Genomic DNA, 24,061 nt, shown 5'->3' on the forward strand with positions numbered 1-24,061 from the left:
AGGTAGGATGGGTGGCAGCCAAGCCAGACAGTCAATGAAACAGCTGACAGGTGCAGGGAAGGGGGGGCAGGGAGAAGAGAAAGGTGAGCCGGGAGTTTGGAATACTTGGGGATGCCACCGTCACACCCCAGGGGGCTGAGTAGGATGACAGGAAGGGTCACAGGCGTGTGGGCCAAAGACCTAGAAGTTCTGGCCACTTTTTCTCCCTATTAAAAGGGGAACTGGGGAGGTGCTGTGGACCAGGCCACAGGCTCCCCCAGAACAAACAGGACAAAGCAGTAGATAGGGAGCTAGGTTCGGGGGCTTACCAAGGCCACCTATGAGAGTGATCCGCAGTGTCCTCTAGGGTCACCCTCTCTCCAACACGCATGCATAGACCTCATGCCGAAAAGAAAGTCCAATCAAATCAAAGAAGGAGCTTCCTTCTATTCTAGGCCGGAACTGAATGGGAAAGCTAGCGTTGAGAGGAAGCAGGGAGGACGGAGGGCAGCCCTCGACCTGCGCAGAGGAGACTCACCTCTTCAGGGGTGGCCTGGGGACGGTTAAGAGCAGACAAACAGAAAAGAGGCGCCCAGGGTCCTGGCCGTTCCTTGGGGTGGTGGGGGGCGAACCACCTTGGCTAGGATCCTGGCACAGAGGTCGAGCCTGAGAGGGGCTCCTGGAGCCACCTCCACCACTAGGCCCAAGCGGGCCACGCCACTAATCCGCTTTTCCCATTTCTGTCTGCTCCTTGATGTAATTACAGTTTTGGATTGAAATCCACCCGGAGTGTAACCCCTCCGCCCCCTTGCCTGATGTACTCTCTAAATCCTTGGGTACACAGCAGTGCATCTCCCCGCTCTCTGAGAATCGGAAATTATTTCAAAAGCGAAAAGTCGCACCCCTTTTCAATGTCCTCATCTCTGGTTTCTTTCAGCAACCCTCTCAAAGCTGTCCTTACCCTGGCCGCCTCGGCCAGCTCAGGTCCTCCCTTTCTGTCCCCTCGGCCACCGGGGCCTCCTGGGCACCCAGCAGGGGAACAAAGAGGTTCCTGGCCTGTTACGGGGCTGGGCCTGGAGCCCCTTGTCTTCTGCACGAACCCCATGATCCCAAGAAATGCCATCCACAGACCCTGGATCCAAAAGGAAGCTGAGAGGCCCAGATGCAGAACTTGTCCTGCCTTAACCATAACCATGTGGGATGTTGGTTTTACTGCTGGAAGCCTGACCCTTGGCGATTTCCCAGCACCTAAGTCTGCTCCAAACGTGACTCCATAGGCCCGACTCTAGCTTGTGCCCACCCTCCTCTGCTCGGGTCCCGAGTTCCCTGCAAACCCACAGAGTGCTGACACCCAGAGCTCACACCGTCTGCAGTCAAGGGAATCTTCGATTGCCTTCTGCCACCATTGTGTTCCAGTCTCTCAACTCTGGTCTTGCCAGTATCAACACTTTGAATCTTTGCATTAAACACACACACACACACCACTCCCAAACAAGGGCGAGAGAACACACTGACAAAAACCCCGCAAGACCTGGGGTTGGGGCTGGAAACCAGTGTCACCAGCTCACTGTTTCCCCCACATCAGGCAGGCGGCCAGAGAACCCTGGGCAACATGTGTCACAGACCTCGCCAGACATCGGTACACTTGTTCGGGTCCCTACCCTTTGGAAGCGAGTCCCCCAATGCGTCGCTTCGGGCCACTGCTGCTGATAATTTCTCAGAGATAAACAAACCGGTTTGGATAAAACAAGAACCAACCTGAATTCTTCACCCAAAACTCAAAATGAAACTCTCCGGTCTCCTATTTCCTTCCCTTCACCTTCCTATGCCATCATCGGGTTCCCTAAAACTCAGACAACTGGATTTTTTTTAGTTCAGTTCTCTAGCCTTTTTGTTCATGGATATGACCATACCTAGGACCAGTGGGCCCAACCTGATGGGATGCTGGCTTTTACTGAAAAAGGTTTTGCTTCCTGTCTCTTAAGTATGCACAGGACAGAAGAAAGAACAGACAAGGGGAACATGCCTTGGAACCTCTGCTGGGCTGGTATCCTACCTGGGTCCTTTTCCCGCAGCTCCTTTTAGGTTCTGGGTCTTTCCTCCATACTCCTATGGCTCCCCTCAATTTTCAGCCCCTTTTAAAAAAAAAAAAAAAAAAAGGACCGGACATCTGGTCTACTCCTCCTTTCTAGGAGCAGAGGAAAGCATTGCTCAGTTCCCTTTGAGGAGTCACCTGGTTAATCGAGGCTCAATGTCAAGACAGGAAGGAGGCCAAAGGGCAGAGAGGAAAGACACAGCCCTGAGGTCGGCAGCCACGTGTGTCTCCCTGCAGGCTCAGTACGTGACATGCTTGCCTACCCCCAGAGTCATTCGTGCCTGACACTTTCTCACCCACCTCCCCATCCCACCCAATCAGACCTCTGTGCCCCTCCAGCCTCTTTGTGGAACAGTCTCTGCTTTCTGCTCTGAGCTAGTCTGGAACCTCTGCCAGGGCTCCCACCTCCCAAGTCCCCATCAGTGGGGTCTGCTCGGTCCCTGTAGCTAATTTACACCCGTCAGGGTTTAAAATAGCAGAGGCATAAATGAAAAGTCCAATTTCTTCAAATTTGCATTGTAAAACCATCCTTCAACTTCCTTGAAATAAATTTTACTATTTTATTAGTGCAAACAAAATGGTAATAAAACACTAATACAGCGCCTTGTATCCAGGGGAAGAGCTAAAATTAACATAGAGCGAGCGGTGTTTGCTATTACATTCAATTACCTTTTTACTTGAGATTTACATTCTCATCCCCTTAATCTCCATAGTAGTGGCTTCAGAATCATTCCTCCCAGGCTCTGCCCTTCCGGAGCCCCCACAGCTGGAAGCCAGGCCTCCTGCCCAGATGGCGCTCACCCTGGGCATGTCGCCTACCCCCTTCACCGCAGCTGCCTCTTGCCAGAGGGTACCACTTCCCTCCCCTGCTCGTAATTTCCTCACGTCTCGGCCTCTCAGTACTTGGAAAGTTCAAACCAAAGGGCTCTGACACAAGGCACATTCAGACACGCAGTTATCAATAAGCAGGTGCATGGGGCATGGGCCGGGGGGCATTGCTCCACAAGCCTGCAAAGTCTCTCCTTGGCATAAGAAAGCGGCTGGGAGCTCATGGGAGCCCTGAGGAAACCGGCACCTCTGGTTTGACAGGTTGTGGGAGAGGGTTTGCTGCATGGCACAGCTGGGGACTCTGGCTTGTGGCAGGAAGCTCAGCTGTCCTGACGTGGGACAGGACAAGGAACCACTGGGGCCAGCCTCTTACTCTGTACCCAGACAGCAAAGCCGAGGGCTTGGGATGTGGCTGCTCACAGGTGACAGAGGTGTGGCTAGCACTCCCCTTGTCCTCGCTCACCATCCAGAGCTCTTTCCTCAACAGAGACAGACCCTAAAACCAGACCAGTCACTCCAGCCACAGCCACAAAACATCTGATGCTCCAGGAGGGTCCCTTTGTTTCCCGGAAGAGGAAGAAAGCAGAATTCCTTGTCTGGGACCAGTCAGCCTTGCCCTGAGCCACTGGCATAGATGACCGTATTTCCAAGTGGCCCCAAGCTCTGTCCTGGTTCCAGATCTGTCACTGACTAGCTGTGTGATCATGGACAAGGTGCCTCTCCTCTCTGGGCCTCAGTTTCTTCATCTGTAAAACAGGCACAATAACCTCTGCACCGTCTTCTTAGGAATGATCACCATGACTGAAAGATCAAGAAGGCCCATTAAAGCCCACAGAGCCTTGGAAGCTCCACAGCAAATCCGTTCCCAGGATGGCCTGGACAAGGTGGGACAGGAGAGCAGGGCCTCGGACATGGACGCCTGAGTTCCAGGCCAGGCCACCACAGACCTCTCTGTCTTTGCCTCTAACCCAAGAGATTCCTCTCTCTTACTGGTCAAACTGCTGCCAAAGACCCTACAGAATCCTTTGCCCACAGAATCCTTTCAACTAATCTTGAAGAAAGAATTGCCAATCCGCCCAGGGTCCAAAGCCGCCTGACAGGTTCGCTAGGAGAAGTGGTTTGGGTCAGGGAAACAAGGTAATATGGGAGAAAAATAGATGTAAGGCCCCCCGTAAGCTCTGTGTTCTGGGAGGAACATTCTGGTCCAAGCTGGTCCAAGACAAACTCATCCTAATTCCCAATTCACATGGAATTCTGAGTCCCACTGCCACAGAGCTGCTTCTGGGACACCAGGAGGTAGGAATCTTACTTACACCCAACCAGAAGTGGGGGCAAAGGCTGTTGGCAGTCGGGCATGATTGGCCAGAACAGCCAAGTGAAACATCGATGCTCACCAGAGCCCAACCTGGCTGTCCTTGCTCCAGCCCTTTCTGCTCAGGCCCCTCCGTTCCTACCCTCACCATGTTCTGGCCCAGAGATGAGCTTCATGAAGTAGCTTTCTTATTCAACAAACAAAAGGCAAAACCCACTGCAAGAAACAATCCCATGCACAAAATACAAGGAGTTTTATTTGGTTCAAACTGGTCCTCTGCATTTTTTCCGCCCTATTTTTTTCTCCCCAAGGGGGAAACAAAAGAAAGTTTGTTGGTGAGGCTCAAACGTTTCTTGGGCCTTGTCCGAGTTCTACCTTGTTTTTCTTTTCCTTTCTGTCTGCCCCCCACCCCCACCCCGCCTTCCCTGCCTCCCCACCTTGAATAAATAAAGCACCCGAAGCTGGCACAGGCTGGGAAGGAAAGTACAAACTATCTCATAATTTTATAATTTTTTTTTAACACACTGGCCTAGGGTTTTGGGCAAAGGACAAAAGCTATTGTTGAACAGCATAACACGAAGGTCTGAGTCACCGATACGCCTCGGCTTCTGGAGATCTCATAGGTTTCTGTGGCTGCCACGGCCGGTGAGCTCAGCACCCTGCGGGGGCCGTGGGTGCAGACGCCCTCCCGCCTGGCGCTGCCCCGCCCCCTCCCCCTCCCCAGGCTCCCTACTGGGCTGCCACGTTGGCTTTGTTGGTTTTTAATCATAGGGGGGAATTTAAAGAAAATGTTGTGAAATAAAAAACAAATCACCGTGGTCCCACCGCTCATGCTATAATTTTCATTTTGGAGGACTACCTTTCAAGCTTTGTCCATACGCATTTGTGATTTTTATATAGTTTCTATCGTGGCGTTCACTTGGCCTTCGGTGTTTTGTTTTTTCCACTCACGTAATAAACATTTTTCCATGTTTCGAAATCATCTTCAACATCATTACTTGTATAGGTGACACAGTATTTCTCCCGCCCTGTTATTCTTGGGCTGACGCTGGGAAGTCAGAGAGGCAGAAGGGGGCCCGTGGGAGACCTTTCCATGAATTGAACCACTTAGCCACATGCTTCTGGCCGAGGTGGGGGCTTTGCCTGAACGATCTGGATCACCCTGGCCTTGGGAGTGTGAACCCGGAGGACAGGCAGAGGCTCCACCAAAACCCTCCCCATCCTGTACCGAGCCATGCATGCCCCTGCCCTCCTGCCCAGAGAGACACTGGTTCCAGCAATGGCCTTCATCCTCATGCTGACCTTCACCCCCACAAGCTGTATGTACTTCCTCTTTATAAAGCGCCCTGGCAGCAAAAGGCCCATGACAACACTCTGCTCTCCATTTTTATATCTGAATATCTCAAAGCACTTAGCAAAGACTTTCATTTTCTCATTACCCCAAGGAGAGGAGGTCATTCGGGAAAATGGTACAAATATTCCCATTTGTCAAAAGCAAGAAGGAAGTGAGTTAAAAGGAAAATTCTACCACTTAACTGCGCCCGACCAGCCCAGGAGGGAACACAAGGGTCTTCTTTGCCTCTCCGTTCACCCAGTTTGCTTTTTCCGACGCAACTTCAGGAACCTCATTACGGAAATGATGGCTCGGGGCCAAAACCAGGTTTCCATTTTGCTGAGAATCAATCACTCCCCAGTGGCCCCAGCTCAGGAGACCCTCTCACTTCTCAACTAAGACCATATTCTCTTAGGATTATAATTATGTAAAATGTATATTATACAAATATATACAGTCACCAAAGGAAAAAAAAAAGACACCAGAATACACTAAATACTAAAGGAGGTGATATTACAATAGTTAAATTATCAGTGAATGTTTTTCCTTTATTGTTTCTCAAAAACTATTTAAAATATGGTTATATTCTCCCAGCACATGGAGAAAAGCAATGCTTCAGAGTTGTATCAGCCGGCGTTCGAAGGCTGGCTCTCCTTTAGCCAGCTGGGTGAACTCAGGCAAATTACTTAGCCTCTCTGAGCCTTATTTCCCGACAGGTACAACAGAAGTAGAACCACTACCTGCCCTGTGTCCTTCAGTCCCATAGAAAGTCACGGCACGGCATCTGACACCTAGTTGGTGCTCAGAAAATGTCTATTTCCTTCCTCTTTTAATAAACTGAAAAGGTAAAATCACCCCTTGGGGACAAAGGCAAGAGGCTTCACCCGCTTCCTCTCCAATTTCCTACTACATCCTTCATCCCTTTTCCTGGCTCCCGTCACTCCCCCAGCAAGCCCCCAACACACAGCCCTCAGGCTGCTGGTCCTGGCTCTCCTGGGACCCTCCTGGGACTCACCTGGAGGGCTCGGAGGCTGGGGGGGGGGTGTCTCTGGGGACGACAGCACAAGCCCTGCTCTGACCTCCTCCACCAGGTCAGGCCCAGGCGAGCCCTTCCAGGGAGTAAACAGGCCTCGTGCAAGGACTCGGCAGACACACTGGGCGATCCCCAGGTTTGCGCCCTCCTGGCAGCCGCCGTCCAGGAACAGGTGCCAGGCTGCAAAGGCCACCTGCTCTCCTGGGGGAGGGCAAGGGCCACGCTCCCGACCGCGGAGGGGAGGCCAAGGAGAATCAAGATGGCGCCAGCGTCTGGGAGCCAACCCCTCCCTGGGCCAGGCAGGCCAGGCCGGCCCAGGGGCTGCCACCTTGGGGGTCCGCGAACCCAGCCCCGGCTGCGGCAAGCCGTCTCCCTGTTCCCCTCCCTGCTCTGTACTGGGCCGACATGTTCATGTTCTTCATGTTCACTCTGCTGGTTTGGCAAGTATGCTTCAGTAGAATTCTGGTGGCCACAGCCTCTGGGCTGGGGTGCCAAGATTCCAGCCTGGCCTGGGGCATCCTGGAGCCTGAACACAACGACAGGCCTGAGCCCTCCACCTTCCTGCCTTCCTGATAATAGATGGGGAGCAAGGAGTCGTAATAGTAGTAGCCGCAATAATGGCTACCCCTAGTTCCCATGCACCAGGCCTCGCCCTAAGTGCCTTACCAGCATTTTTTCATTTAATCCCAATAGCAACCCCATGCTGGAGGCACTATGATCTCTCTCCTTTGGCAAGGAAGGAAACTGAGCCTCACAAGGCTTAGGGAAGTACCCAAAGTCATAGTACTAATAAAGGAGGAACGAGGAATTTAAACACGTGCACTCAATTATCCTACGGTGTCTCTGCATGGGGGCCATCCTCCCAGTACAGCTGCTAGAACCACCACACTCCACTGGAAGGTTCCAGAAAAGGAACCCCTGAGAGACATCCGCAGCCACTGCGGGACACATGACCTCCCCAAGAGCAGGCTGTGATCCTGCCAAAATGAGTGCTGCTCCTTGCCTCTTGCCCCTGAGGAAGAAGAGGGACTCCACACCTCCACCAGGAAAGGATGGTCAAGTTCAAGAGCTGCCATTTTACAAACATAGCAGTGACTGGAGGAGCACCTGTAAGGGGGTGATATTTCCCTCCCTGACTCTCTTGGGAATGTTTAAGTGGGGAGGTCTAGGGACATGGGATCATTGCAAGGGCCAAGTACAAGTAAATGTCTGTTGACCAATCTACTAGGGTAGGCTTGGGAGAGAGCGGAAACATGGCCGGGGAAGGGGGGAGGGGGGGCAGGGCCCATTACATATACAAACCCTCAAAACTGTAAGCCTTCTTTGCAAACCAGGCATGATACCAGCGCAAGATGAGGCAACCTTTCTTTTAAAATTAAAATAGGTCTCTCATGGGAGGCCGGATGTGGGGACCCCCGGACAAGGCTCCCCCCGCCCGCCCACCCGTTGCCAGCAGCGGGTCCCATGGAAGCTGGTGGAGCCTAGCAGGGTGGGGGCCCGGTGGGCCACCCGGGGCAGACAGTCTCCAATCGTGCTGACCACAGCACATCGCTTCATTCAGGAACCCAGAGTAAAATGTACAGCTGGGTCTAGCGTTGATTCAGCCTTTAACTCGTTCGGGATCGCTGGCGGAGCCATCGAGGCGACCGGGAGGGGGTTAGGCCATCCCTGGGGAAGGGGGCAGGTTGGGGCAGAACCCCTGCTGATAATGTTGATACGTATGAAAAGAAACCGTAATTTTTGTTTCAAAACCCCTCTAACAACCCTACGAGCATTGGGAGTTTAGGGAGGGATGAGTGAGTGTGTGTTAGGTGGGGGGCAGGGGTGGGGGGAGCTTGTTTTCTACCCACTGCCAAATTCTCATTTACTGTCAGCTCCAATCCATTCAGAACTCACTGACTCAATTGCCTTTTCACGGGGAAAGGAGCCTGCACAATGCAGGGGACTTTTCAGTTCCACATTAGCACACAGGGCACTGGGCAATGTCCAGGAATAAACACACACGTCCCTCCCAGAGGCCGCCGCCCCCACCCCCAGCCCCAAACAATCCAGCCAGCCCCGCCTGGGCCACATCTGCTCTCCCCTATTTTAATACTTTGGGTTGTTGTTGTTGTTGCTTAATGTAGTTTGGCCACTAGAGAAGTGAGTGTGTGTGTGTGCACGCGTGCAGAGGCACAATTTCTGTGTGCTGGGAGAAGTAGGGGCTGTCACAAGTAGAAGGGCTTGCAAGAGTTAATTCTAGGGCAGTTCCAACTCTTCTTTTTACCCAAAGAAAGAAGGGATGGGGAGAGATGGAAAGAGATCCAAATTAGGCTCCCAGAAGGTAGGGATTTGTTGGGGGGGGGGGGACTCATTTAACCTAATTCTGAAAAGTGTTGATTATAGAGAAATTAGCATTTAGTGTGGGAATGTCCTTAAGAACTTGGCAGCCACAAAAGCTCTTCAATAATCACATTAAAATAATATCAACAATAATATAATTATTATAAAAACTGGGGTCCCCATTTTTCGAGTGTTCACGATGAGCCCTGTGCTCTACTAAGTGCTCACACCCACTGGCTCAGGAAATGATCCCAAAGACCCACTGAGCAGATACCACCTCCCGTTAGCACGTCCACACAATCAGACAGTTACAACCCCTGCCCCAAGTCAAAAAGACTGCAAGTGAGAAAAGGGTTTAAATCCCGTTCTCCTAACTGTAGACCCACCATCTCACCCTGCCCCAGGAGAGAGGAAACCTGCAGTAGATTCTAAAGAGAGAGGAGGCCCCAGCACCACGGAAGCCTTGGCTGCAGGCAGGGAGCCCAACCCCTGCCTCCATCACTGTCCCGTGGGGGCTCGTGCTTCCCTTTAGCCCAGGCTCTAGGAGGGAAGCACCTGCCCCTCTTATACCTCCCTTGTCCAGTAGAACTTGACGTGATACTGGAAATGCTCTTTATCGTGCCGCCCAACACAGTAGCCACTAATGGTTATGGAGTACTTGAAATGTGGCTAGCTCACTGAAGAACTGAATTTTTCATTTCAGTTGCTTTCAACTGCCACATGGGCTAGGGGCCACTGTACTGGACAGTCCAGATTCAGAATCCCTCCAGCTGCCCCTTTCCCTCCCAGCCCAAGAGCAATGTTGGAAATAAACTTAAGAGCATTGGAAGACAGAAGTGTTGCTGGGTCGGAAGGCCCCCACCTCAGCCACCAAGCCTCTCCTCCATTCTGGCATAGCCTTCCAAAAATTCCGAGTCTGCCTCCAGCTTATCTGTCTCCTTCCCTCCCTCCCTCGCTCCCATCTTTCTTTTTTTCTTTTCTTTCTCTTCCTTTCCTTCCACCCATCCTTCCTCCCTCCCTCCCTACTTCTCATTCCATCCTTCCTTCTCTCCCCCCATTTCTTCTTCCTTCTTTCCTTCCTTTCTTCCTATCTTTCTTTTCTCCCTCCCTCCCTTCTTTTCTTTCTTAGGAAAAAAAAAAAAAAAAAGCATCAGTTTAATTAGATAAATCCTCTGAGCACGTGGCCTGGAGTTCGTCATGGAAATTAACCTGCTCCCAGATCTCAGATAGTGAAACAAGAACCGGGGTGTTTTGGCATAGCACAGTGAAATGGGAGAGGCCGGGGGCAATTCATACACCTCATCTTCTATAAGTGCCCCCGGCCCCTCCAGTGCCCCCTGCTTCGCAGCCCCCACGTCCTTGGCTCCTTAGGTCACTGCCTCCAAGCCCCCTCTGCCTCTCCTCCTGGCCTTCCCTCCCCACCTCCGCCCAGGCCCGCCCAGGCCCGGCGCTGCTCCCCACAGCAGGATCGCCCAAGGGCAGGGGGGAAGCCGAGGCTCCATCCCCACCATGCCCTGCTTTCCTCCAAGTCAAACCTCAGTGAATGGGAGTTAGGATTATTGTTCTCTCTGTGCTCACAGGTGGAATTCCAGCCCCATTTTACAGATGTAGGAACAAAGGATTAGAGAAATTAATCCGCCTAACCAAGAGAAACATGGTTCGCATTGGGCCCAGCCTGACTCCAAAAGCAGGCTCTTACCCCTCTGCTGGCCACGCCATCTCTGCACAGCAGGGCCCGTCCATGCTGGCCTCCGGGGCCCCCGGCACTCAGCATGAAACTTGCAGGCCACCAGCACCTTGCAGTGGTTCCCAGGAGCTTCCTCCACCAGACCGCTTGCCTCCTGTCCCAGAAAGCTCCCGTGGTGAACCTCCCTGCTTCCCCAGCTCCAGGAACATCCACTCTGGCCACAATGGGGATGAGAGACCCAACGGGCCCTCTCCCATTTCAGGTGGACTCCAAAGGTGGGCACACCTTGCTTCTCGACGCCTTCTGACTCAACACCAAAAATACCCGGAGACCTCAAGGCAGCCCCGAAAGATGAAACACAAAATCAGAATTTCCAACTAACACCATCACACCCCACACCTTCGGGCGTCCCAGCCCCCAGTTATAGAGAGTGGGTTCTCCCTTCTCTCTCGTCCACAACACGCCCTGGTGGGCAGCAGGTGTGTCCACACTCCCTCCCGTGTGAGTCTGAAACACACATAGGTGCCAGGCTGGTTCTAAACACTTCACGAGTCTCAGCTCATCTGATCCTCACATCAATGCCACAAGGCGGAGAGTGTTATCCCCATTTTACAGATGAGAACACTGAGGCACAGGCTAGTTAAATAACTGATGTAAGGCCGTGACTTTGATCCCTAGCTAACTAGTTTCAGAATGCATGATCTATAATATACACAGTTCCTCAAGGGAGCCCCCATACTGCCTGAAAAGCAACTACCCACCCCCAACTCAGCCCCAAGCTCCCAAGGATGAGAACCAAAACACAACCTGATACAAAAATGCAGCCCCAGCACCACACACACCATGACCAGGCCCATGGCTTTCTGGAATGCTGGATCCCATATTATATGAAACTGGCTCATCTGACGCTGGGGACACCGTGCACTTGACCACGTGACCGTGGTAAATTCCTCATTACATTTCACGATTTCAAAGAACGTTCCTAGCTACAAGGCCAGCCGATTTCAGGGAAATCAGGTCAGAGGCCATTTGATAAGAGAGGAAACTGAGGCCCAGAGAGGTCAAATGACTTGTCCAAGAGCACACAGTGATTTACTGGGGAGCTAGAAGAGGAATGCGGTCCCCTGACCCCTACAAGTAGACCACCCAGGTCTCATCCCATCCCCTCATGCCAGACCAGGGATGCTGGGCTTGGCCCATGGTCGTTCCCCCCGCCACCACCCCGGGGATCAGATTTCCCTGAAATTCCCAAAGGAGCCTCCGGGACGAGTGGGCCCGGAAATGGCCCGCACAGAGCGAGCTGCGCAGCTGAGCTCCCCAGGGGCGAGGGGGGCAGGCGGAGCTAGAGACACCAGCACAGCCCCCATGGGTCTCTGCCAGCAATTAGTGCTGGAGAAGGGTGCCAGTCTGGCAGAGCTGATTCCCCACCCCTTCTTCTCATCACACACACACACACGCACATGCGTGCGCGCACACACTCGTGCGTGCTCACCCACCCCAAGACCAGCAGAGAGGCAGCGCAGCTTCCTTTCAGTAAATCTCGTCGGCAAGCACACGCTGGCCATGCAATTTGGTCATTACTGCTTTTAAACAACAGAAGAGCAGAATCCACCCACCATTAACCCGTCCTGCTCTCCCTCCGCGTTTCACACCAGCTCAGTCACCAGCCTTCATCTCCAACTCCCACGCACCCCCTTTTTGCATGCTCCCCAGAAGTTGCTTTCCCAAAAGAAACACGGAGTTAAAACACACACACACACACACACAACCTGACTACGGTAAGTCAAACCTGAATTTATCTCTTGCCCGCTCTGTCCCCAGAGAAAATCATCCAGGGTTTGCACATGACCTTGGCTAAAACCCTTCCTTAAATACCCTAGGAATCCTATGGAATGCCCGCCAGACGAGGGTGAGGCTGCCTTTGTCCTGGAGAGGGGAATCGACCTGAGCAGGTGTGGGTTCTTCAGATGGGAACCTGAGTGTTGGCCCCAATCCACCTGTGGGGGACGCTGGATCACAGTTTGACATGGCTCTGCTCCCTGGTACTGAGGCAGGCAGGGGTGGCAATGGACATGAGGCCGGATTTTGCCTCCTCACTTCCTTACCCCCCACACAACAGTCCTGGAGAATTGGAAAGAAGCCCACCGGAGCCAGGGACCCTAGACGGTCCTTAGCTGGGTTTTTAAGATCTGTGAAACCCCTCAAAGAATAAGTAGTATTTATGCTTGAGAGACCTTTTTTTATTAAGAGAATTCTCAAAGGGGGCACATGAACTCAAAAGAGGAAGAAGCAGAGACCCCCCTCCCACTACCACCATGGGCTCAGCAGTGTCTCACGCCCCTACTGCCCCTCTCCAGTGGCTCTGACCAGCTGCCTCTCTGGCCCCCAGGGCCTCCTCCTCGCCTGGCCTGGAAGCCGGTCATGGGGAGCGCTGGGCCCGGGAGCTGTGCCATGCCCATGTGCCAAGGCCCACTCACCCTCCTGCCAGTGTGCCAGGGCGGCCGCAGGCCCGACAGAGGACAGGCACGGCAGGGCCCACCAGCGGGGAGAAGAGAGGAAACCAGCGGCTGCTCGTCTTGGAAAACCTCGAAGATCCTCTAAGCCACCTAGTGTCCAGAGCTGAACTCTGGCCGCAGCTCTGTCCCTCCCGCTTACCAGAGCGGACAATGCGGGGGGGAGCCCAAGGGGGCAGGACAAGCCGCTCTCCCCCCTCCTCCAGGAACCTGAGGCCAGGGGGGCCAGCGGCTGAGCCTGCTGGGGAGACAGTGCCCGGGGGGGAAAAAGAGGAAAGGCCCTGTGGCCCCTGCTCCCCACCCTAACCCAAGGCAGGGCTGACCCAGGGCAGATGCTTCCCTCACCCCTGCTCCTCGCCTCAGCGAGTCACCCTCTCCTGGAGATCCCCAGTGTCATCTCAGACAACCGGCTGGCTGGGCTCCTCTGGGCTCCCCCCAACCCCAGCCTCCCGGCCTCCTGCAGAGCCTCCCAAACCCTGGGCCCGCCACTCCCCCAGGACTGCTTGGCCCCCCCTCCTCTGCTCTCTCTTTTCTCTGTGTCCTCAAGACTCCTCTCACCTTGAGAAGTGTTAGGATTACCCAGCATTTACACTCAACGCTCTTCTTTATTCCTTAAGGCTTATTAAGAATGATAATGAGTTCCAAAGGAGCCACACGTCTCTCTCTCTCTCTCTCTCTCTTCTCTATCCTTCCCTCTCTCTCCCCACCCCCCCCCCTTGCTGTCTTTCTCTACGTGTCTTTTCCACCAAAGACACACAGGACAAATCCAGACCAAAAGGAAAAAAAAATTCCAACAATATGGAACAAGGGCACTTGAGGATTTATATTCAATAAATCCCTCTCTCTTCTTCCCTCTCCCTAGTTGTTCTCAATTATTCAGATTAAAAAAAAAAAAACAACTCCCCCTTCTCTTCCCCACCCTCCAGGCCACCCCTCACTCTGCTGGACTTTGAGCAGGGGGAACTGGAGAAGGGCCCGGCTTGCCCGCACAACCTCATTAACGTGCGGCTCTTAAACGGTTGATTAATTTTTGCAGAATTTATGACAGGCTTCAGCTGCCCCCCCCGCCCCCCCATCGACCCACACGGTGGCCTCAGCACCACAGCAACTTAACTTGGTGAACTTGAGGGGGGTTGGGGGGGCAGAGCTGGGGTGCCCCCCTCGTCAGCGGCTTCCTGCAGCCGGAACCACGGGCAGCCCAGCGCCAGACGGAAGACACACAGATGCCAAGGCCAGGCAGGAGACGGACCCGCTCGAGGAACGGCATGGCACCCACAAGGGAGATCGCCGGGCAGCCAGAGGCCATGGCTAACTTTTGGTTCTGCGGGACTTTTTTAATTCCAAAATAAGGAAGCCATCAGAAAATGGGCAATGAGCAAAGGAACCCGAGGGTCTGCAAAGGATGCCCAAGGTCACGCCCACCGAGCCACACCAGGCATCTCAGCAGAGGGACCGGCCTTATCGGTCTGCCGGGCTGCCCTTCAGAGAAGGGGAAGAACAGATCCTAATGAAATTACAGTTTTTAAAATGTCTATAAATTAAATCTTCCCCCCCCCACCACCTCTCTCTCTGAATCTCCCCCTGAGCTCCCTCCTTTACAAGGCTTGTTTGCCTCTCCTCGGTTCCCTCTGCTCATGTCTGCTTTTCTGATATAGACATCAAGAGGTTACGGGCTCAATTACAACTCTGCTGGAGTCTCAGCACCAGACTCGCCTGGCCTTCTCTTCTGCTCTTCAGAAACCAGATACCAAAGAAATCTCTCTTCTGCTTTATATTTTTATTTTTAATGCCAAAAGCCTCAAGATTCATTCAGTTGACTCACGGCCTTTTTTAACTTACTTCAAATGGGAGGGGGGGAGAGAATATCCTTTTTAGTTGTGTCCGAGTATAAATATAATGGAAATGCTTTTCTCTTTATCTCATTCCCCTTTCTTAAGGACACACACAAAACCTTAGCAATATGTGGAATTTCAAAAAGGGGTGGGACAGAGTATAAGTGTGCTTAATTAATGCATATCTGTTGGGGGGAGGAAAGAGAGCTGCTGGAGAATATCAGCTGGACATCTAGTGTATTTCTAAAGTTAAGGAGTGACATCATAAGACTTCTTATTAGCAAAAAAGTCCATTTGAAAGGGGTGGAACATACATGGTGATTTTTTTTTTTTTAAAAAAAGGAAAACATTTCTTCTACCTTCCACAACACTGTCTCTTGATACAGAAAGGAGACAGGCCATCTATATAATGTTACATCCTCAAAAAGCCACCCCCCCCAAAAAAAAGTGAAAAAAAAAATCCAAGTCATAGTCAATCATCATAGTTGAAACCAGTTTCGAATTGTAGGTCTAAGGGAAAAAAACAAACAACCCCTCCACTATAATTCTGGAAATATTAACCAGAGGGGATTCCAAAAGGTACTTTTCCAGGAAAAAACACTTGAGACAAAGGCTGGAGAAAGCTAAAGCTCAAGGTGAATCAAAAAAGAAAAACTTTGGTCTTTCCAATTAACCAGACTGGGAAAAAGAAAGGAGGGGGGGGCACACATTACTACCAACTCATTACTTCTTTCCTGTAAACAATTTAATTAAATTCTGCTAAATACAGGAGAAATACTCATTTTGGAGTGCTTCTCTCCCCCCCCCCCACCTCAAAAGCAAATTCCTGCAGGTTACTCCCCCCCATGCCAACACTTCTGCTGCACAACCTCCAAATGGATTTCCAACCCAGGCGTGGACTACACAGCTCACAGCCGCCAGAATGACAGCCTCATATGTCTGAAAGCTGACACTTCAGCTTTGAAAAGAAATGGGGGAAAATAAGCTGTTGACTTCTTGGTTAAAGTATTTTCTTGTTCTAACTCATGTTCTTATGTCACTGGGCTAAAAAAAAAAGGGAGAGAGAGAGAAGAGAGAAGAGAGAGATATGACTTTCCTTGAATGATCTGTTTAACCTAAGCCAGAGGAAAAAAAAGAAAGTCATTAATTACTTATGTGAGCTATTGCTTCAGAAAGACAATAAACCTGCCCGGTCGCCATGGATATGACATATTTGCTCTGAAAACAACACAATAATTAGCAAAGGGGAAAGATACAAGGAGAATATGCAAACTCCTGAGTTTAAAGCCACAGTGCTCTTTTCTCCCGTAAGCCTGTTCTGTTTGCAATCCAAATCAAACAAATTTTTAAAATATAGCAAAGGGGGAAAGAGCAGGAATGGCTCCTCTCTCCTCTGAGCTGAGAAGCAACAACCACTCCACCTCCTTCCAAAATAAAATAATGTAAAAGAGAACCAGGATGGCATAAGGGGGGGAAAAAAAAGTCAAGTATTGACTCTGTTTTATTTCCTATAGCAGGGGTGGAGTCTAAGGTTTGTTTTTGCTTCTTTCTTTTTTTTAAGTGTGCTCTTATTTAGCTTTGGACCTTCTGGCCAGATATAAATTTATTTATGAAAGCCAAATGCCCTGTGTGTGGCTCACCCCTCCCCAAAGTAAATGGAAATGTGAAGGGGTAGAGGTGGGGAATTCTACTTGAAAAAGCAAAACAGTATACTCAGAAAGCATCAGCTCTAGAGAGGGACATCCACTCCCCCCACCTCCAAGAAAATGGAACCCGGGCCTTACTTTAAAATTAAAAATGCATTAAATGGTTTTACCTACAACTTAGTCCCAGAGGATCATTAGGAAATGCAATCGCTTTGTATCATATCTGTCAGCGTGATAAATATCTGAGTTCAGAGTAGGTTTGCAATTTTTCAGAGCGTCACAAACCAAGATAATTTTTTTTTTCGCCTTACTTTCTTAATTCACTGCACCCACCCCCTCAAAGTCAGGAGTCTACAGAAAAATAACTGAGAAGAGGACAGGAGGAGAAAAGGAGAAAAAGTTGATATGTTCTTATACAGGGACAGAGGTTACTGATCTTACCCCCCCAAAAAGTGGGGAAATTAGGACTGTCAAATATTTGGGTATTTTTAAAAATTTTTTTAAAGTACTCCCATTAAGTTTGAGTAAAAACTTTTCCCCCTCTTCCCAGAGGCTAATTTTCCAAAAACAGATGGTCAGGATCTAAAAGAGAAGCAAATATACCTCAACCCCCACAGGCAGAGAAATCTAACTTTGAACTTCTTTTTAAATTAAAAAGGGGGGGCAGATAAACTATTAATAAGTATGAAAAATTAGCTGAGCTACAAGTTTTGTTTTTCTTATTAAAAAAATTCTTTCAACACAAGGGGAGCAGATACAAAGGAGAGGTTCACATTTGACTAACTTCCTATTTTTTTAACAATAGTTGTTTTTTTGTTTTAGATTGGACTCTTTGATCTTGAAAGAATTTTGCTCTTATACGATGGGGAAGAAGGGGGTGGTGGTGAAATGATCTGTTTTAAATGATGATGCAACTTAGGGATCAAAGCCTTCGCTCTCTTCTAGCCATAATAAGCTGTACTTGCCACAAAGCGCGAGTCTCCCGGCTCCTCTCCTTCGTAAGAAGGAAATAAAATGCACGGAGACTCAGGGAAAGACGCGAAGTCTCTGCAAGGTGCAAAGTCTAAAAAACAAAAATCAAAAAGAGAGAGAGAGGCACTGCCCCTTTAAACGTTTTAGTGCATATGGAGTTTGATTTCTGAAAGAGATCAGTTTAACATCTCCATAGAAACCAGCAACAGATTATCATCAACAGAATAAATAACTAGTCTAATAAATTAAACAGGAGGCATAAGATCGCTGGAAACCTGATTACTGAAGTTCAACAATATTCCCCATAAACTCTCGTTAACCGCCTCTAAGGTGGCTAACAAGATGGGGGCGGGGGGAGGGGGGGCAATCTCTCCAGCTCGCGGGATCCCGGAGAGAGACGGTGGCCGCCGCCGGGAAGGGAAAAGTTCCCCACCCTGGCCTGCAGAGGGTCCGAGAGCTCGAGTGAGGGGCAAACCATAAAGTCGAAGTTTGGCAAGTGGGAAAGCGGCTGGCGTCGGGGGAGGTAGCGCGGGTCGCCGGAGATGGCGCGGGACGCGACGCCTGCCCGGGACGCAACTCCTGGCCGCCACCAAGGCGCAAACCCGGAGCTTTGCGCTCGGGCGCCGAACGGCCCAGCGCCCCCTCTGGGCACGTGGAGCGCAGCCCGGGCGCAGCCCCCGGGGACCAACTACCCCCCTCACCACGCCCGGCGCAGCTGCTCCTGCTCAGCCCGGACAGCTCCCTTTAGGACGGCGACGTGTGTGGGGTGTGTGCGTGTGTGTGTGTGCGCGCGCGCCGTGGGGTGGGCGGGGGGGGGCGCGCCAATTTACCCTGCGATCTGTTTTCCTGTCCCCTCGCTCGCTCTTATCGAGCGCTTGTACCAGCTCCGAGACGTCCTAAATTTACCAACTTTGCTCCACGACTACCCTTGGCCTTTTCCCCCCTCGCGGCCCCCATCTCTTTGAGTGTACCGGGTGTTGGCGGGACAACCACACACTCTGGGGATCGCGCCCCCAGATTCCGCTGGGACAGCGACGCATATCCCCCCCCAGTTGCCCCTTGATCCAGCTGAGTTTGGGGGAGCTCCAGGCTTGTTGGAGGGGTGTTTTCGCTGCTTCCCTGGTGGACTAATCATACGCACCCGCACACGCACCCGCACCCTCCCCAGCGTGACTGGAAGGAGGTCCTCGCCGCACCCAAGGCCCGCTTCCCAAGCTGAGGCTGGGTCCGGAAGAACTTGTGTAGAGGGAGAAGCGGCCCCCTGCCTCCCTCGGCACTCTTCTCCTCCCCCAACTTCGGACCTGGGTCGGGGACGACTTGGAAGAAGAATCTGCGCCCACCCCCTAGAGAAAAATCTATTATTATTATCTTAATCTACGCCCCCAAAGTGTCCCTCCCGCCGTGATTGACGGCGCATACACCTGTTCCCCTCGCCGAGAAGCTCCCAACGCTGGGGACAGACATTCGCCCAAATGCTCCGCTGCGACCCAGCGCCCGCTCGCCGCCCTCGCCGGCCAGCCCCCGCCCGCCGCCCCAGCGCGCCCCTGCCCGCACCTTGCCACCCCAGCGGCCGCCCCCTCCCCTCCCAGGCCCCGATCCCCAGCCCGCCCGCTCCCGGCCGCGCTGGCTTCGGGAAGAGAGAAAGAACAGAAAGCAAAACTTCCTGGCGGCCGACGGCCATCAGCTGCACATTCTGCAAATGCCACCGAGTAAAAATAAACCGGCCGCCGCTCCGCCCGGCCGGCTCACCCCGGGCGCACGACTCGGCCCCCTGCCCCGGGAGCTCCCTGACTGTCGGTCCGACCCGATCCCCCATTCCCGCGCGCCCCCTGGAGCCCCGCTTCGCGACACTCCTTCGCCAGCCACCACGCGCTCCTTTGCCCTGAAGGTCGACCCCAAGTGACCGGGTGGTCCGGCCTTCTCTCCGTCGGTGCCCCTCTGCTCCCCTACGAGCTACTCTTGTCTCTGTCCTCCGCCTCGTGCCTATTTCAGCCGCGCGTCCCTGGTTTCAGGGTTTCCTCTCCCCAACTGCTAAGCCCCGAGGTCACCCTCAGCCCACCCTGGGGCACAGACCCCGCCAGACCCTCACCCACCTCGGCCGAGCCCCCTGGAGCGCACCGCTCTACCCGCCTGCCCGCCAGCCCAACGTCCCACATCCCCGGGCGCAACTTCTCTCCCAGCGCACACAACAACCGCGTCAACTCCCCCGAACTTTTCCCCGGACCCAGGAGGGCTCCGACGGACAGCCGCATGGCCCTGAGCCGGTGTCCCGGCTCCCTGTGCCCAGCACTGCCAGCCCTGCGCCTGGGGAGGCTGGGGTGGGGGTGGGGGGAGTGAGGAGCGCCACTTGCCGCGCCCGGAGCAGCGCACTTGAGACAAACTTCCCAGGCACAAATGAAAAAGGGGGCGCCGCTCCCCCCAGCCATGCAACCCTTCGTCTTCATTTTCCCACCCGGAGGCACCCCTTGGCACCCCGCGCCTAAGTGAACACTGCCTACCTCGGCCGGTAGCACCTACACCCTGGTATTGGGGCACAAGAGTCGGCTGGAGGGGTTCCCCACCCACCCCTTCCCCTGGGCAAAGTCTTGCAAAGTCACCCCAGGCACCCCTCACCCCTGCCTCCTTCTCTGCCCTGGCGGGCGCTCGAACCCCTGCAGCCGGGGGTGGGGGGGGGAGCGTAGGGGGAAGGAGTGATTACCCAGTGTTGGCGAGCACCTGCCCCCCCCCCCGGAGCCTGCAGCGCGGGGGGCGCCCCCACCCTATTTGCAAAGTCCTGCACTCGAGCCTGGCACCTCCCCCTCTTCTCCCCTACCCCGCCGCCCCCTCAGCTGGAGTAAGTGACCCCCAGGAGCAGCAGCCCTCCCCGCTCCCGGAGCCGCGCGCTGGGCATTCCCCTGGCCGCGGCGGGCGACGCGCCGCCCCGCGCCCGGATGCCAGCCCTCCGTGCCCCCTGCCTCCCGCACGGCCGGAGTTGGGTGGCAGCCGCCGCGCGCAGGCAGGCTGGCTGGCTGGCTCGCTCGCTCGCTCGCTCGCCCGCTCCCTGCTGCAAGCGGCAGCCCCGGAGGTGGGGGACTGCACCGGGACAGGGGGCGAGGCGGGGAAGCACCTCGGGAGGCCCTCGGAGCTGAGGGGCGTGGGGGGGCCGCGGCGGAGGGAGCGCCGAGTCTCTTACCTGCACTTGGGGCGGCTTTGGGTGACTTTCCAAGTCCGGGGGAAAAATGTGTGTGTGTTTGGGATGGAGCGCCGCGGGCGCGCATGCGCTGCCCAAAGTTGCCGGATCCCGGATTTTTCGCTCCCAGTCTCCGCTCTCGCCCGCTGTGATTATGGAATTCTCCGCGGCCGAGCGGGCGAGTGGGTGGCATGCAAAACCCGGGCCGGATTGCTGGGCCGGGCTCCGCTCCACCCTCACACCCCCAGACCTTCCCCTCCCTGTTTCTTCCCACCCACCGCCCAGGCTGAGCTCGGCTCGTACACGCAGCGAGACGCAGCCTGCGGAGGAGCATCTGAGCGCACGGCTCCCTTTTGCGGCTGGAGAAGCTTTCCACACCCCCTAGTTAAGTGGAGCTGAGGCTGGGGCACAAGAGAGAAGGGACAGGAGTGGGTTACTTTTCACCTGTTCTGATCCCGGAGAGCCAGTCGGCTTCCCACTTTTCCACTGAAGACCTAGCTCTTTTCTGCAAGTTAGAACGTTAGAATTGTTGAACCCAAAGGAACGTGATGTTCTCACTCTTTGATATCTGCTTTGCACTTACTCTTTGCAAGGGAGTTTTCATTCAGTCCATTGTGCAAGAAATAAATCCTTACGTGAGCAAGATAGGCCGTGAAGAATGAACCTGGCTGGGGGTGGAAGGGGTGTGAAGGGGTGAAGGTAATGAACATTAAAACAAATGAATAATATTATTTCAGAGAGTGAAAGGATCCATGAAGAAAATAAAGCAAGGCGATTGGATAACGTGTTTTGGGAGAGCTAATTTACCCCTCCCGGGTGACAGAGGAGGGCCTCTTGGGGAGGGGCGGGGACCTTCGAACTCCATTGGAGAAGCCCCCCCTTTTCTCCCTTTGTTCCCACTGCCCACCTCCCAGTTGGTCTGAGGTGGCCACACCAGGCTGAGCCTGGAGGTCAGCGGCAGTCCTGGTGCAGTGCCTCTGGTCCTGCCTTTCTCCGCCAGGCCACCCCTGTCCCAGGACTGAGCTCGTCACTGTTCCTGTTTTTCCTTCTTAACAAGGACATGATGGAAATAACATCAGACGTGAAAGAAATGGGTAAACACTCCAATGGTGAGAGAAGTGAAAAATTGACCGCAGTAGTAAACGAAATAGCTAAATGACTTGTTGAATAAATGAATATAAATTCAAAGTATGACCCACAGTTTGGAGAAGTGTTCAACAGAATGCATTAAACTAAGAGGAAATGCCACAGGCTGGTAAATGGTGTTACAGGCTGGTAGACTTTGGGACCTATTCTGCAAGGTTTCGGCAAAGCTTCTCAGGACCGGAAGTTTCCAGAAGCCCTGGATGGTAATTGCCCAAGACAGACATCCGCTGGGATGCATTCCATGCCCTGCCTTAAGCTGGAAGTTAATTGGTAAATGCATAGAGACTGGGGACTCCATGGCCCTCTGGCCCTGAGGTGGCCAGGATTTGCCCTGTCCCCTAAAAAGCCTCCAGATTTGGGAGAGGAGGCCCAACCATCCCCTTATCCCATAGTTGTTGAGTGATCTCTACTTGTTTTAGACCAGCTGAGAAACAAACAAACAAACAAACAAAAACCCTCAAAAGTACAGCTTGTCTCCTTCCCACCTGGCATGGGTCTGAGAATCCCATGTTTGGGATTTGTCCACACAGGAAGGCCAGATGTGGGGGTGGGACACACCTCTCAGGTTCAGAGAATTTTCTCCCCTCTTTAATCCTGTAATTAACAGGAAGCGGCAACACATCAATAATTAACAGTCCCCATGGACCACTGACCCATTACTCTCCACTGCCACCCCACACCATCAAATCAGTCCTCGGTTTCAGGAGTTGGTGTGCTGGCCTACCATGCAAAAGACCCTTGTGTCTGGTGACTCAGCAGAACACACAGCCCCGAACATCTCAAGCCCAATCCTGCCATTCTGCAGGAGAAACTGAGGCATGGTGAGGGTAATGACCTGAGCAGTGGTGAGGGAGGTTTTCTAGCTTTGGATTTGAGGCTAATTCCACTCCTGGGGCTGTATGAAGAAGTGGGTCACAGCTTGTGCTTTGGGGTCAGACCCTAGCTACTCACCAGCAGAGTGACCTTGAGTAAGGCATTTGACCCCTCTGTGCCTCAGTTGCCTTAACCGTAAAATGGGGATAATAATAGTGCTACTGCCTGGGCTTGTTGAGAGGCTAAAATGAGTTAATGCATGAAAAGTGCCTGAGCCAAGTGAGTGATCGATAAATGCCAGTAATTGTCATTGCTCCTTGGGACATCCGGTGCTCCCTCTACTTCTCATTTCTTCCTGTCCTCTCTCCCTTCCTTCTTCTCCTCTGTCCTTTTCTTCCTCCAGAACGGCCGGAGGAGTCCTGCATGCACACGTTTGTTTAGCAGGCTTTCGTCGCGCCCCCAGCGAAGAGCAGGTCCTTCCCAGGGAAGCCACAAATGAACGAGACAGGCCCTGCCTCTGAGGAGCTGCCCGAGGAGCTCACTAGTTTTCGCCTTCCCGCTTTCTCACTAGAAGGCTCACCCCCCTCCCAACAGCCACGTCTCAAGCACCAAACTTTTATTAAGACATTTATTCTTCCCTCCATTTTTTTCTGAGATACTTCGCAATTCTCCCATCCTCCAGGGAGTCTTTCTGCCTCCTCTGAAGGAACTTCATCTGAGAGGGGGAAGCTGGAAACAGTGGCAAGAGTGGGAGTGGGGAGGAGGACTTTGGCGCCAGGTGAACAGGGACGCTAACTCTTCCTTTCCTGACCACCGCCCCCCCAACTCAAACAAAATTTTGTTTTAAACAAAGCAAGGGGCTAGGAGAGAACACCACACCTAAAACGTAGCCTCTGGTCTCTCAAGCCTCTTGCTGTCTTGTTGCCCACCCCCCTTGTCCCTACCTCAGGGCCTTTGCACTTGTTCCCTCTGACTGGAAGGCCCGTTCTGCGCCTGCTTCCCTGGCATCACTCAGGTCTCTGCTCACATGTCACCTCCTCAGGGAGGCTTTCTCCCTGAAGTAGTTCTCCAGCTTTCTCTCTCACTTTACCCTGTTGGAGTGTTTGCAATGATTTTGCTTATTCATTTTGTTCTCGTATTTCCTGTCCAGTTGCCCCTGCTGGAATGGGAGTTCCTTGGAGGCAGGGACTTTGTTCTGTGTTCCCTCATGTCCTCAGCACCTCGAATGGTGCCCGGCACACAGTAGGCCTTCACTGTCTGTGTGTCAGGCACCAAATCAAGATGAGCCTCCATGACCTCTGTCCTTGAGAAGCTTGTGCTGCGGGAGAATAACAGCAAAGTTCCCAGGACAAAGTTTGGGGGAAGGAGAAGGAGCTGATAC

At 53.0% G+C, this 24,061-nt stretch overlaps 1 protein-coding gene across 1 annotated transcript in view; it reads right to left on the bottom strand.

Moving 5' to 3' along the window:
- Window positions 1-20,800, bottom strand: part of CASZ1 (castor zinc finger 1) — a 145,991-nt gene extending 125,191 nt beyond the window's left edge. Inside the window, exon 1 of the mRNA XM_081816869.1 lies at window positions 20,725-20,800. The gene's annotated coding sequence lies outside the window, so the exon portion shown is untranslated. The remainder of the gene's footprint in view (window positions 1-20,724) is intronic.
- Window positions 20,801-24,061: the final 3,261 nt, after the last annotated feature.

Source organism: Leptonychotes weddellii, chromosome 4, assembly GCF_054177405.1.
Source record: "Leptonychotes weddellii isolate Sample4059 chromosome 4, ASM5417740v2, whole genome shotgun sequence".
Taxonomy (NCBI): domain Eukaryota; kingdom Metazoa; phylum Chordata; class Mammalia; order Carnivora; family Phocidae; genus Leptonychotes; species Leptonychotes weddellii.